This window comes from Aotus nancymaae, unplaced genomic scaffold (genome assembly GCF_030222135.1).
Source record: "Aotus nancymaae isolate 86718 unplaced genomic scaffold, 86718_ANA_hifiasm-v0.15.2.pri h1tg000014l, whole genome shotgun sequence".
Lineage (NCBI taxonomy): Eukaryota > Metazoa > Chordata > Mammalia > Primates > Aotidae > Aotus > Aotus nancymaae.
Genome location: NW_026988425.1, coordinates 85,592,932 through 85,608,731, shown reverse-complemented (window position 1 = coordinate 85,608,731; position 15,800 = coordinate 85,592,932). Strand labels below are relative to the sequence as shown.

At 39.6% G+C, this 15,800-nt stretch overlaps 1 long non-coding RNA gene across 5 annotated transcripts in view; it reads left to right on the top strand.

Moving 5' to 3' along the window:
- Positions 1-14,021, top strand: part of LOC105734692 (uncharacterized) — a 160,032-nt gene extending 146,011 nt beyond the window's left edge. For 4 of the 5 annotated variants that reach the window (XR_010342613.1, XR_001111593.2, XR_010342614.1 and 1 more), the window contains one exon: positions 13,932-14,021. This is a non-coding gene — a long non-coding RNA (uncharacterized LOC105734692). The remainder of the gene's footprint in view (positions 1-13,931) is intronic. The other variant, XR_010342615.1, reaches the window with a different exon arrangement.
- Positions 14,022-15,800: the final 1,779 nt, after the last annotated feature.

The following is a 15,800-nucleotide window of genomic DNA, read 5'->3' as shown; positions in this document are numbered from 1 at the left end:
AAGGTGGAGGTTGCAGTGAGTCAAGATTGCGCCACTGCACTCCAGCTTGGGCAACAGAGTGAGACTCCCTCTCTAAAAAAAAAAAAAAAAAAAAAAAAAAAAAAAAATGTGGAGTCTCTTTCTCTATTCTGAATCTGGGGTTGATCATATGACTTGCATTGACCAGTGGATATTAGCAAATAGTATAGAGACTCATGTACTGGGGCTTCTGCACTTAGAACCCTGTGACTGTAATGTCAGTGAGCCCAGGTTGTTGTGCTGCAGGGTGAGTGGTCACCCAGAGAAGAACTGGGGCTCTTGCTGACAGTCATTGAACTGCTAAACATGTGAGTGAGATCATCTAGTTACCAGCTTAGCCATCATTTGATCACAAACACATGGGAGAGTCCAGGGGAAATCAGTTAGTCCAGATTTCCCTCATCTCTCTGGGGTGCCAGCTCAGACAGAACTAACTGCCCAGCCCATTCACAGACTTAGGAACTAAGTAAAATGTTGTTTTAGCTAGTAAATTTAGGGTGTTTTGTTTTGCAGCAAAGCTGATACGCAGAAGTTATATGTAAAGTACAGAGAATATAGAAAGAGGGAGAAGCTGAAAATGAAGAGAATGTCAAGAAGTTTAAGATATCTGATACCATATAGGGAGTTTAGACCTACTTGCTAGTACCAAGCTTCCCCACTTCATTGATTCATGTACTGCTTTTATCTTTTTTAAAACATCTCACACTACCTGAATAGATTAATTTTTCTTTAAATTGCCTGAGTTTTATACTGAAATTTATTTTTAAAGCAAACTTATTAACCTGACACCCAGTTTGATGTGTTAATCCTGTTTTTTGAAACCTATTAAAATATGAATATTTAAGAAGTTGGTTTGTTTGCTATCAAAAATTATCTGTATATTATGAGTAATGCATTCAAGGATTTCCTGCTTTAATCAGTAGGAATCAGAAGCATGTGGAGAATAGTTTTAAGTGCAGAGGCTGCTGCTAGGGAGGAGTGAGGAGGCTGATGTAGGGGTCCAAGTGGGATATGGTAAATGGTAGGTAGATATATTTGAAATGTGTTCCGGAGGAAGAAGAGAAAGGACCTGGTGACAGATTTGATCTATGTGGGGTGAGAATGGGGAGTATGAAGGAGAAGGAGTATAAATATGGCTAGTTATTTTGGATCATAGAGTAAATACTAATACTATTAAGAAAAAGAAAAAATATAAGTTATACAATTATAATTTGATGTAAGTTATAAAATTATATATATTAGAAAATATAATGATGTTACACTTGTAGAGTTTGTGATAGTAGGTCATTTGAAAACAGGTGTACTAGGCATTTGGACATATGGATTTGTGCTTAAAATACTATTTTTGAAGTCATCAGTATGTAGTTGGTACATAGTTGAAGTCATGAGAGTAGATGACATCATCTAGAGAAAATATTTGGTACAGAGATCTTCAACTTTTGTTTTGTTCATCCCCAAACTCTTAAGAGAAATAACTTACTGCAGCTAGAAATAGTGAGGGGTTCATATATGTAATGATGCTCAAATGGGAGTGAAGGGGATCTGTGCAGTGTGGATAATACGTCCCCCAGGTGATTTTGCTATACTGCTCCTCACCCCTTGTTGGTTTAATGAACCAACAAGGACTGAGGAAGAGGAATTAGTAAAGAGAGAGCTTTAAGATGAAGAGGTAAGCCACAGTACTAAATTTTGCAGATAAATTTAGTAGTATTAACATTATTCTTTAGCCAGTGCTGACTCATGAAAGTATAGTACTTGGCATATGATAGGAGCACGGTAAAGGTTTGAGTGAATGATTTATGTAGGACTGTTTTATATTTGAAATACTGTATAAGCCTTCAGTATTAAACTAAGACAAGATTTGTAATTGTACTACTTTGGACTTGGAAATCAATGTGGATTTAAAAATTTTCTCTGTCCATGGTCAGTGGCTTAGATGAGTGCCTACTTGGGCACCGTAATTCTGATCCCAGTGCAAAGCAATGTTTGAGCCTGTATTCAGGAAATAATGCTGGGGCAAGGGTGTTGACTGATGTCTGTTTTATGGCCATTCCATGTGTGGTCATCCTGCCTCTGCCACCCGTGGTTCCCAGAGGCGAGTTACTTACTTGCCTTATACTGTTTTGGGTTGAGAGAATGAATAGACTTTACTGGCAGAACTGGAATGCCATCAGCCTATCTAGTTCTTAGGCAATTTTATGCTCACACTAGTAGCTTCTTCTATTATTATTATAAAAACGAAAGGATTTCTACCTGCCTTCGCCTGCAGCTAGGGAAAGGCCTCGGATCAGGACAGCAGTCTCCTCAGACGAGAAGTGGTGCCCCTTGCATACTGCTCAGAGAATTCTCAGCAGCGCAGGTTCGTTTGACATCTGGTATTCACGATTCCTGTGAGAGTGGCTTCCCCCTAAATGTGCTCTGAAAGCATTCCTGCTGTGCCCCTTCTGTCCAAGTATAAACACATTATAGGAAATGAACAAGTAAAGACCCAGCTTATCCGGAAGGAATGAAGGAACCCCTCACCCAGCTGGCCTGGGGTTTTTATGTCCAGCTTCAGGAAATTTTGCCAGCCACTGGGGTAGGGGCTGTTGTCTTGACACTTGGCACCTTAGTCCCTTTCCCATTCTAAACTCCCCAGGTGCTGTCCACAGCCTCTGTTCTAAGTCATCCAGCTGAGGAAAATTGTTCCAGGACCTTTAAAATGTGAAAGAAGGGTTGTTTTTCATTGTAGATTAACCAATGTGCAGCTGGATTAGTTATTTACAGTTGTAAATGTGGTGCTATGTTTACTGAGGTAGGGGGATACATTTAAAAATAATTGAAGCAGTCTAAAGCCAGACCTATAAAGAAAAAGGTGCCTTTCCACTTGTTTTAATATGAAGATAAAAATATTAAAAATGATAAAATGGATATATAACAAGGAAGTTGACACTAAAATAAAAGGAAAAGGAAGGCCTTTTCACTTTCCCCTGGCTACTGTCTTTCCAATTTCATTTTTTGTTCCGGCCTAATGAATGTATTGTAAGTAAAACCTGCATGCTGTCTTTGCTCTCTGCCTTCCTACTACTGCAAATATCAGCTCAGCCACTCTTTCAGATCCACTTCAAGGAAACACTGACTTGAAAACTCTCCCCCATGGTTTTGTCTGAACTGGCTGCCATTCTGCAGCACACACCAGATCCAATTGCTGGAGTCGGGGAACCCGAGAGGTGAGCGAGAGCAAGCACTTAGCTGAGTGAGTCAGGCGGGCCTGCGTGAAAGGATGTAGGTGAGCCAGAAGCTAATGGGAAGAATAGGGGGTCGTTGCTAATTTTGATGTGGGGAAATCTGAAAGGCTCTTCTGCATGTCAGGGCATTTGAATATTTGGCAAACAGCTGGCTGGGCTCCGGGAGAACGCCTCTTGATTCGCCTCGTCAGATGTTCAAAGATAAAATGAGGCAGCATGCACGCCAGCACATAGCTCATAGCCTTGCAGTCAGTTTTGAATTTAGATTTGAATTGTGATATCAATGTCATGGTGGCACATGCTTTGAGAAAGTACTTACAGAGAATAATTGAAAGATTCAGTGTGAAGCTTCTGAAAGCCGTAATTTAAAGTTCCAGAAGCCTCCATATTACTCTCACCATTAAAATTTAAAGTGACAGAAGCCCAATTATGTATGGTTATTTTCTTAAATAAAATCATATTTCTACCCCAAGTGAAAGATTCATTGCTGCCCACTAATCTCTGTCAGGAGAACCAATCTCAGCAGCGTCTAGCATCAGCAGCGAAGATGGTTAGCTTTATGCTGGGGACAATGGAGCGGCCCTGGGGGAAGCAGAGCTGGAAGGCCTCCACGGAGGAGCTTGACTTGCAGGAGGTTGATTTGCATGATAATCACCATCATGGATCCTCTCTGGTGCCAGCCTCCACACTTAACCAAATGCAGTATAACTTTCACAGCAGCTGAGAAGACCGAGTAGGGGCTGTAGCACACATTTTGCAAAGTCTGGATGACGTCAAAAACTGCTAGTGAAGTGGGGGCAGCTGGTTGTAAAGCTAAACCACATCGAAGACTAGAGACTTGGAACATAACCTTAAAACCTGATAAAGAATATGAAGGGGACTGTTGAAAAATACGAAGCCTTTCCCTCTTTTTTTTTTTTTTTTTTTTTTTTTTTTAACTCAAAGGAATCTGTTTACCAGAAGAAGCCTTTTCTTACTGGAACTTCTGAGGCTGTTGAAACCATGGCATGAAAATAGATCAGTGGAAATACAGAAACGTTTCCAGTGCAGACATTTTAGTCTCTATCAGTTAAAAGTATGGACCCAGACTTGTAGAATAGGACTCTTCCCACCAATCCTTGGTCTGTTTGATTTTACTTTATACTGCATTGTGATTTGGGGCATATGGTAGAATGGTAGCCAGAATTGCAATGAAAAATTGCACAGAGCCAGTCAAGCTGAAATCACTCAGAGTTTCTTATGAAAAACTTCATTCCTTAAGGTTCCCAGGGACAAAGGAGCATGTAAATCAACTGATGTCATGATGCATGATTTTGGATAATATGGAGAGTATGTACATATCAATACTAATCTAAGCAGTCTTACAAATAATGCATCACTTATTTCTTGTAATTTTCCCAGTTTGATAAAACATTTACAAGTAGGTCTTGATTCTGCTGAGTTTTATCATGACTGCAGCACAGCCAGCTCTTTGGCAGTCTGCAAGTTTATTTTTTGTTTTCTGGATTTAGCCTTAGGATCTATCCTTCTTTTTACAGAATTGGTCCTGTGATAAGAACTCAACTTCTCTTCCTTCCCTTTTGTTCGTGTCTCAGTAAGAGGTGGCCACATTCACTTATGTCCATGATTCCATCACTATGTTTAGACTCTCCCTGTAAATTATTTTGTCTCTTCCATTTTCCACCTTTGACATTTTGTTGGCCTCTTCCTTTAAAAAATCCTTTTTTAAATTCCCTGCTCCCAGCCTCCTTTCTTTCAATTCTTCTTGACTTGTCTACTCTGTAGCCTCTGCCTTTTCACCATTTACTCTTTAACCCTTTGCAGTCTGGATTCAACCACCCCAGATGTGCTAAAACTACTTTCTCGGACAAAGATAATACTCCTACTTGACCTGCTTTTCTCACTCTGCCCTATAGGGCAGTGACTTACCTAATTGATAAATTTGGGGTGAATAAGTGGGCTAGCTCAGCTTACTGCCTGCCATGCTCGTTCTATCTGGGGAAGGGCCTGCCTATCAAGAGCATACATTTTTCCCTGAGGCTGGGGCCTCATCCCAGCTTTTGCTGTCCTGGCCTGCCAAGATTATATAATTTATTTTTTTATTATTTATTTTTTTTTATGAGAGAGAGTTTTGTTCTGTTGCCCAGGCTGGAGTGCAGTGGCGCAATCTCAGCTCACTGCAACCTCCGCCTCTCGGGTTTACTTGATCTGTACCTCAGCCTTCCAAATAGCTGGGATTACAGGTGTGTGCCACCACACCTGGCTACTTTTTGTGTTATTAGTAGAGATGGAAGTTCACCTGTTGGTCACGCTGGTCTTGAACTCATGACCTCAAGTGATCCACCTGCCTCGGCTTCCCAAAGTGCTAGGATCACAGGCAGGAGCCACCATGCCCGGCCCCAGGATGATATAATTATATAGCGTAGCCAGGTGTGTTTTGGATTTCAGACTAAGCTACCTTCTCCATCTTGGCTGCAATCAGTAATAAAGGTTATATTCTGGTTCGCCATCTGTTTTATTTTTGTATTTTTTTTATTTGCTCAGAACCTAGGAAAGGAAACTGGTGTCAATTTTGCAGAATCCTTTAGAAACCTCAACACATATCTGTATATCTGTACAAGTAAAAAGTTAAATTTTTGTCTTTCCAAACCCACTTTCCAGAAGTGACCACTATTAATGTATATCCTTTCTGATTTTTTTGTGCATATGCAAATATATGTTTATATAAGTATATAATAGAAACTTTTTTTAAGGATAGAGTCTTGCTGTATTGCCTAGGCTGGAGCGCAGTGGTTATTCACAGGCACTGTCTTTGCACACTATAGCTTCAAACTCCTGGGCTCAAGTGATCCTCTTGCCTCAGCCTCCTGAGTAGCTGGGACTGCAGGTGCATGCCACTGTGCCCAGCAATAGAAATATTTTTACTTGAATATCACATAACAGAAATACACATAACTTCCTATTTATACTTATATATCTCTAAGACAGATATATTTCTTTTCATATAATTTCTCTTTATACACATATATTTGTGTATATACACAGTTGTATTTTTTCCAAATATGGTATCACACTATACATTTTGTCCATCATCCTTTTTTCCCTGAACATAGCTTCATGCCAGTAAATAGAGGCATACTATGTTATTTTTAATGGCTGCACAGTGTTCTGGAGCATGGATGGTCCATGATGAATCATCCTTTAACTGTTGGCTATTTAGGTCATTTAATACTTTTGCTATTGCAAATAACACTGTAGTGAACATGGTAATGTTTTTGTTTTTGTGAACTTGTGCTGCTATTTCTGTAAGATAGATTCCTAGAACTAGAACTTCTAGGTATTTGATTAATAATAATGAGGAACTCATAGGTTGGGAAGGATTCTGAGAATGCTCAATTTGTCTAACACAGTCAGGAAGATTTTTTTTCTTGCTATGACATTGAATACTCCAAAGAGTAAGACTCCATATTCTTTTTCAGTAATGCTTTCCAGTGACTTGAAATCAAAATCGATTATAAAAGAAATGGTAGATGACCTATTGAGAGTCTGGCCAGACTATAGGGGACCTGAAATCTGCTTCTGCCACCCATTCCACAGTGCATCAGGCCTAAAGAATAGTTGGCTATCCTTTACCTGGATTACTTTGCTTGTGTCCCAAGGCTGTGTCCCTTGCAGAGAGGCATGTGATAGCTCTTTCACAAGCTGGCCTAAAGAAAAGAAAAAAGCATGATGCAACTTGACAGAGTTGTGGGATACTGAGTGCTTCAGGTGTTCCCCTCTGAAGCATGTAGGATTTATTTAGAATATTTTCAGTAAGGTGATGACCTACAAGGGGGAAAAAAACTCCTGTATATTATGGAACTGACTGTAGGCCTGGTGGGAACAGTGTTGCAGACATTTGCTTTTTTCACTGTCATATCTTTTACATGTTTCCCACTCAGTGTGTACATAGAAGCATATCTGCATCAGAAACAAGTGCAGCATGAGTAGCAAAGATGAACATGTTCAACAGCTAGGAATGACCACCACATACTGTGCACATTTTACACAGCACCATGGAAAGAGCCAGGCAGCCTCGCTGTTAGATCACTCCACTGCACACCAAAGAGATTTGAAATGGACTTTTAATTATGATTGCTGATTTGCTATGGCTGCATTCCTTAATATGAGCATCTGATTAGGTTAATTTTCTTTAATTGATGAATGAGCATATAAACTTGTAAGACTGAATTTGTTGTTATGTATTGGCTATTTAATATTCTGACTTTTTTGCTGGAGTACAAACTATAGGCACTCTTTATCTGTTTTAGTTTTGAGGTCACTGTTCTTCCTTCCTTCACCTTTGTGTGGCTTTTTAGATTTATTAATGGATAGAGCAGTGCTAAGTGACTATTAAACTCTTTTCCATATACGGTAAAACCCATTAACATGGACCTCACTAAATTTGGAATTTATGAAGATGAGGTTGGGGCCTGGGTTAAAGTTTACCTTTGCATTGTCTCTGAACTAAAGCTTCGCTGAGCTAATAAATAGTATAAATAAAATTGCAGGGGGATGGCACTATAACTTTAAAAAGCAGACTTTTCCAGCACTTTAGAGAAAGACCTTATAAGAGAGGTAATGAAGTAGTGTCGCATAGTGCAAACACTAGGCCACTTACTAGTTATGTGACCTTAGCTTCACTGAGTATTTTCCTCCATCTGTAAAATGGAGATAGTTACCTACTTTATGAGGTTGTTGTGAGAGTCAGTTTTAATGTGTAGAAATGCCTTGTGTGAAGTAGTTACTTCATAAATGGCAGGTAAGTATTACCTAAAATAAGTGGTGAGCTAATTTTAAATACATATTAATATTTTTTTTTGTTTACTAAACCAGGGTTCCTTGGCACTTTATAGTTTTGTTAACCTCCTCAGAGGTATTACTTTTATTATTATTATTATTGATTGAAGGAAAAACCTAGCAGTTTGGTGTGGCTGTAAAGAGCACGAGCTTTGGAGTCAGATTAAGTTTGGAAGTAGCTCTGCCACTTAATAGCTATGTGGCCCTAGGAAAGTTAACATCTCTTAAAGTCTGTTTTCCAATTTGTAAAAAGGGGATAATAATACCTGCTCCAGGACTGTTTTGAGGATTAAATGAGATAATGCATGTAAGGTAAAAAGCCCAGTGATTTTCATGTAATAAACTCCCAAATGTCAGCTGTTGCTGTTATCATGATCTTTTTTATCATTGTCCATACTTTAGACTTTCCATTCATTCAGGCTTGTCTTTTTCAATTCATCCAAATTAATGAATTTTACTCTAGATATAATCTCCATTCTAGATGAGAATTTTAAGTAGGTAAGTAAAAATTATAGAGAAGCAAAAATGGCTGTATAAATAGTATGGAAAAAAGAATAATATTTTAAAAGTGGAGGCACAAAGGCCTCAAGTTAGACTTAAATTACTGCATAATGAATTTTGTGCATAATCTTTGTGTCCTTTATCAAAGCTTTTTATACTAACTAGAAGGAAATGGAACTTTATATATAAGTAGTAAAAAGTGTGACCAGCTCATTCCATTCACTGGGAGAGAAAGGCATTAAGTCCATGTTCAACTTGATTTTCATCTTCTTGTTTCCCCTATGTTTCATAAGCTGTATGAGTGAGAAATATAAGTACTGTAATGTCCTGCATAGAGACTATAATCTATCCTCCCCTTAATGACAGCCTTATACAGTTTGTAGAATCCATCACCTCAACAGAGCAGACTGAATTACTTTGATGACTGGCAAATGGGCACCACTTGTGGTGAAATGAAAGCAGTCAGGTGTGTGTTTATTAAGTGCTCTTCAATAGGAGAAATGTGTTTTCCTGAAAACTCTCATCCATGCTATTTTTGTAGAAGCAAAAAAAGTGCCCATCTTCCTTTTGAGAAAATGGAAGAATTATTTTTCTTGAGAATCTGTACTATTACAATACAAATTCACAATCATAAACGTGTTATAAAAATCAGGCTTTTCTACAGTGTATGCATGAACAGTGGAAGCTCGCTATAAAAACTGGCAGGAACACAGCCAGTACTCTTGGGGCAGTGTGCCTTTGGCTTTCCAGTACTGCCCAATTCAAGTGGATCATTTAAAAAAGTTAAGTCAGTTCATTAATTTGATGACCAGTGGTTCTACATATAAGGGTTTTCATAAAAATAAATTCACAAGTCAGAAAATATCTTTGGTCAGACCATGTTTTCTAAGATTTAGGTCAGAAAATGTGATCGTTCTAATGCATACCATGTTGATTATTTGTATTATATCAGATCTTTATTAGAAATACTGACTGGTTAGTTGTTAAGGTCTGGCATTATTTGTCTAGATCTAGCATATGAGTAAGATCAGCAGTAATAGCTTAGTATTTATTGAATGCTTACTATATGCAGGTACTGTGCTAGAAGCTGGGGATATGAGACCCCCACCCACCTCCCCCAAAAAAGACACAGTCTCATGTTGCTGACAACAACCCTGTGAAGTAGATACAGACAAAAGAATAAGTTTATAGAATTTAAGTAATTCATCCAAGACAGGTCAGCTATAAAGTGACAGAGCTGGAATTATGGTGCTGTATTTGTTAAAGCAACCTACCTATATTCTGGTTAAGAGATACCAAAGTATAGTGGCTTAAGAAAGAAGGAGCTCCTTGACACAACAAAGCTGCTGTAGCAGTTCTGGTTTCTTATGTTTAGATTGTTGGGTCAGGGAGATGTAAACTTCTGTCTGATACCTCTGTTATCCCTGGATTTTGGCCTCATTAATTTGTATGAAGATGCACACACATTCTCTTTAAGGGCACTCCCTGGAGGTTGTACTTCTGACTTTTTTTTTTTTTTAACTGCAACAGTTTATTTTTTCTTACACAATAGCATGTTGCTGTGGCCTGATATTCTCACGTAACAATAGAAAACCAAAATTTGTCATCATTGCTTAAAGAATTGAGAATTGTGTGCAAAAGAAACCTTGTATAAATGAAAAGGATGAATAAATTTACAAGTGTACATGCAAACTGCTTCCAACTCAAAGCAAGTTACAGCCCATGGTATTCTGGCAGAATACAGCCCATGGTATTCAGGTAGAAAGGAAACTGGGTCCTAAGGCTTGGACTTCTCCAACTCTGATATACTGGTGAGACAGAAATGACAACTGTTTCAGGAGCCCTTGCCAGCCTCTAGAGAAATCCTGGAATACTCAGCCCTGACACATTAATACCTGCACAGATTGAAGACTGCTGGCCATGCACACTCACCAAGCCACAGACTTGACTTCTACAAGCATGTTCCACATGTATTAGTATTAAGAATTTAAATCACAGGTATTCCTGGTTTCTACTCACATCCCATCAGTCATACCTAGCTACAAGGAGGGCCTGAAAATATAGTTTTTTTGCGGCCATTCATCCCTTAAAATTCAAGGATTCTATCAATAAAAAGAAGTAGACAGTGGGTATTAGGAGACAGTTGTCGTTCTGAGTCACATGCTAACAAAAACATTGTTTCAAAGCGGAGTTTTCCCCACAGACTTGTCCAAGTGATGAAAGACCTTAACACTTTGGGGTATACCTAAATCCATTATCCAATTCTTTTCAAGTAAGGTTATGTGTATATGTATGTAGTGTGGTATATTTAAATATTCAAAATATGTGATGCATCATGAATATTAAATGATTCTACAGTGGACTGCGGTCATCTGTAAGAGCCAGTGAAACATTTTATGGTAGAAGTCTACTGGCTTTAATCGTTGGCAGGAAGGCTTACAAAACCCCCGGGATTTGCCTTGCTTGCATCCTAACTCTCATAAAGATCTTGGACTGAGATATCTATGTTGTAAGAAGTGTGTTCTTAGAGAAATGCCTCTAAGGTTTTATAAAAATAAAATTACGGTTTTGAATGAGGGATGTTCTCAATGCATGAATTATAAATAACACTGACCCAGAACTTCAAGTTTTCTCAGAATTCTTGGTCTATTCTGATGTAATTTAGACGTTTACTAGAGAAAAATCAGTACATTTTCATTGAGAAGATATTTAGATACTAATTGCATTCAGATCCTTGCCCACGTGTTTCTTGTGGCCACAGGTACTCGGAGGAGATGAGCACAGGCTACACCTCAAGTGTTTAATATATACACATATGTTCTTAGGCTACCTGAGCCCCGGCCCTCCAACTCCAAACCTAAAGCAGTCTCTGTTGAGCTCAGCTCAGAGGCAGTTTCAGTCCAGTTTTATCACACTGGCCATGTGGAAGTAGAAAGAAGCAATCCAAAGAGAGTGAGAACCTTAAAGAGATGAACCCCAAAGAGGTGAGAGCCCACAGAAGTTAAAGCTTTAACATTTTCTCCTAGTACACCAAAAGCTTCTCCCACTTAGAAAAAGTTAGCTACTCGGGAGGCTGGGGCAGGAGAATTGCTTGAACCCGAGAGGCGGAGGTTGCAGTGAGACGAGACTGCGACACTGCGCTCCAGCCTGGGAGACAGAGTGAAACTCTGTTCCAAAAAAACAAAACAAAACAAAAAAAGAAAAAGTTTAACTGAGTTGGGTAACTTGATTCAGTCACTTTGTGTCTTTTCCTCCTTGGGGATGGGATCAGGTAGAGGTAAGGAGAAGATGGGGTGGAACTTTCCTCTCCTTCTCCTTCTAGCGATCAGCACCAGGCACTTTGGAGAAAGCATAATTAGTACAAGACATGACCTTTATCCCAGTTCTCAAAGGACTAGCACAGTCTTTTGGGGAAGGTAATGTATACCAAACATTTAGTTAAAATCAAGTGCTGAACTGAATGATATTGATTATTCTGAAGGAATCCAGATAAGAGATAAATTCATGTGGATTTGTTTCTTGGGGAAGACTTTTTAGATTGTGTCACAAGTGTCAGGCCAAGGGATGAAAAGGAGCTAATTAAGAAGGCAGAAAAGAGAATGTGAACAAAGATTCAGAATGAGCTTAGAGGTTAGTAGACCTGTGTGCTTGAAGCAGAGACTTCATGTTGGAGACTAGAAAATAAAGTGAAATAAGAAACTGGAAGATGTCAAAAATCAGGCAGGGGTTAGGCTATAGGAGAGGCCATTAATAATGGAATGAGGTAAGAATAAATTAATAACTGACTGAATGATCATATGTATAGTGCTATAATTTGTCTAGGCTGGGCAGAGGAAGTTCCTATGAAGGGTCTCAGCAGCATAGGTTTCCAGGAAACAGGAGGAAGCCAAGATTAGGTGTATTAGGGTGGGAACCTGATTTCACTAGGGTGAGCCAGCAGCCCAGTCCTTAGTGACCAAGTGGATGTGATGATCTTGGAATTGGTTCAGGGAAGGTGTTGGTACCTGAGGAGATTTAATTTAGCAGGAGGTTTGGGCCACTAGAATTGTAGATGTCAGGTGAGATTTTGAGTCAGGAGGGGTGGTATCATGGAAGGAGGCAGTCTAATCACAGCTGGATCCCAGCCTGCAGCTGGGGTCCTGGAATGGAATCTAGGGAAGAGTTTTATAAGAGCCCTAGTCAAGTAGATTTTAAGTTCAGGGCAAAGCATAAGGCATTGTAGGAAACAGAAAATCCAGTCAGGGCAGACGCCAGCTGTGAGGATTGAGCCAATGTGTTTGGAGCTAGGAAAACAGGGAGAAATGAAGAAGGAGTATAAAGTTAGTGCAACTGAATGCATTTGTGGTCAACTATAGAATTCCAGTCTCACCATCCGCTGGGCTGAAGTTGCTTCTCTATGGCCTGCTGTGATGAGGATGGGTTGAAGGTTACAGAAGTGCTGGCCTTTTAAGTGTAGATGTCAGGGGCCCAAGCTCAGAAGGAGCCCAGAATGAATAACTGCGGTGGAGGCCCAGAGGAGGTAGCATCACTTGGAAGGAGTTGAGACCATGGCAGAGGTGGTGTAGGCCTAACTAGGAGGCCATCTGATTCCAGGCTGAGGAGAAGAGGGCCTTAGCAAGGAGGGGTGGTGGAGGCAGGGTCTACAGTAAGACAATTCAAAGAGAAAGCAGCCCCTGAGCATGTGAATGAGTCAAAATATTTCTTGTAAAGATGCCTCTCTTTTCTGGTCCATGATGATGTAACTAATACACAAGGTATGACTGGATTCTTCCATAGTGTTCTCATGGGACCCTTGTTACCTAGCTGATGTTTCAGGTGTTCGTGTATGCCTCTGTCTTTGACCCACCTGGCTGGTTCAGAGCCTCTGCTGAAGAAAGTGTGCTTCTGCCTGGCTGATTGCTTCACAGCACACTTCTCTATCTGCAGCTGTTGTTTCCCAGACATCCATATGGTGCCACAGGATGGGACACAGGCAGGGACTTTACAATTCACAAAGGGGTAAGGCTTGGGACCTCAAATGGGGCTTTTCCTACTTATAAAGGCAAGGAATGAAAATGCAGAATTCCTACCTGGTAGGGAAACTTTGTTTTCCAAATATGCAGGTATGTGATATTTCTGATTTCCTTAGGCTTGGATCTGTGCCTGAGGGTGAGATAGATTTCAAAATCATTATTTAAAGTAGGGAGGTAAAGCTTTAGACAGTATCACCACCCTAAGAGATCCTGGTTGTGTTTTTGAAATGTTGAGCTAAATAACATTTTAGTGATCAGTGAAAGGCTAACCTTTGTACTTTTGAAAAGTTCTCAGAAAGGCCTGGATTAATAATTGGTTTCAATTTGTCCACAGATACACTGCCTCTAGGACTGGGACAGATAGCCACTGAGAACCTGCTTCAAATCACCTTGCACATTTTCTTGTTGAAAAGATAACCACTGGAGAACCATCTCGTTACCTTCAGCAAAAGCGGAAATAAATCAAGACATTTAGAATGCCACAGCGGACAGCAGTGGTTCAGCAGAGGAAGTTTACAAGACGATGTGCCACACTAGCTAGAAATCAGAAAAGATTGAAGCTAGTCTTTTTATCTCAGCTGCTCCTTAAATCAGTGCAACCCCTCCAAATTAATGTGAATTAAAACATGCATTGCCTTTCAACTTAATTCAGTACTTACTATGTGTGAACCACTGCACAAAATAGGGGAAGAAAATGAGGGCGACAAAGATGTGGAGCCTGTCTTCAATGAATTTAGAGTTAGTTTCAGGGTACATTTTTTTTTCTTCTGCTGTTGATTAAGTGTATCCCTAAGACAAGAAATAAATGAATGGAAAAGTATATTCTGTAAGTGTTTTAAGTCTCTTTAATAAAAAACAAAACCAAACAAAACCCCCAAAACTCCTAACATGGGCAACTCAGGACATTTTAATCCCCCTTTTTTTTGTTGGACTTCTGATAAGATCCATTTTATTGATTCTATAAATATTTAGTAGACTTTAGAGATATTAATACATTGTAGTTTGAGTTAACTTGCATTAAATTCTATTTTCTCCTTTTAGGTATAGATTGTCTGTTGGAAAAATGTATTGTTTGTGGATTTCTTGGGGAGTGAGGAGGTGAATTTTACCTGTTGTCTCTATAGTCCACTACCTTCCATGCCCCCTAGGGCAGCGGTCCCCAACCTTCTTGGCACCAGGGACCAGTTTCCTGAAAGACAATTTTTCCACTGATGGTGTGGAGGATGGTTTTGGGGTGAAACTGTTCCACCTCAGCCCATCAGGCATTAGTTAGGTTCTCATAAATATGCAACCTAGATCCCTCACATGTGCAGTTCACAGTAGGGTTTGCACTGCTATGAGAATCTAAGGCTGCCACTGACCTGACAGGAGGCAGAGCTCAGGTGACAATGCTTACTGGCCCACCTCTTGCTGTGCCGCCTGGTTCCTAACAGGCCATGGACTCCCACAGAGGACCCCTGGTCCACAGCTTGAGGACCCCTGTCCTAGGAGCCTGCCATTCTGAGTGAGTTATTAGCATGAAGAAGAGGAAGATTTGGTCAAACGTGGTTGGTGGTGCTCAGAGATCCAAGATAGGACAGGGATGGAACAAAACCCATCTGGGCAATGGCTCTATGAAAATTTGGCTAAGTAATTATTTCAGTATTCATTGTATGGTCCTTTGTGTTCCATAAGTTTAATGACTGTCCAGTTTTTCCCAAAATTTATTTCTGACTTGAGTATAAGTGTGTCATGATTTTCCTAGTGTAAAGACACTGATATAACTGTAGACACCAGACATTTTATGTAGTGTCTGTGACACATTTTGGTATGTATGAGCCAACAATAGACACGTCTTTGTCTTGAGGAGTGTCCATCTGAATTGAAAATGTGTCAGCTTTTTTTTTAACATCATCAACAGACTTCTTAATTAAGCTGCCAATACATACTGCCAATAGCACTGTGTGCTGTCTGAGAAATGCATTGTGTAAGTGCTATTTCCATCTTATTAAATAAACAATGTTGCTCCATATAAACTGGATTTAAAGTGTTCTTTGAATGAGGGATTATATTGCTCCATAAATAATGTGATGAGAATTCTCATATTATCCCTTTTAATTTAATTTCTAAAAAAATATTATTTGTTCCTCAGTAAAGAATAGCTCTAATTGGACTGGTAACTTTAATGATATGATTCATCCATAACAGGCTGAATCGCCTCATC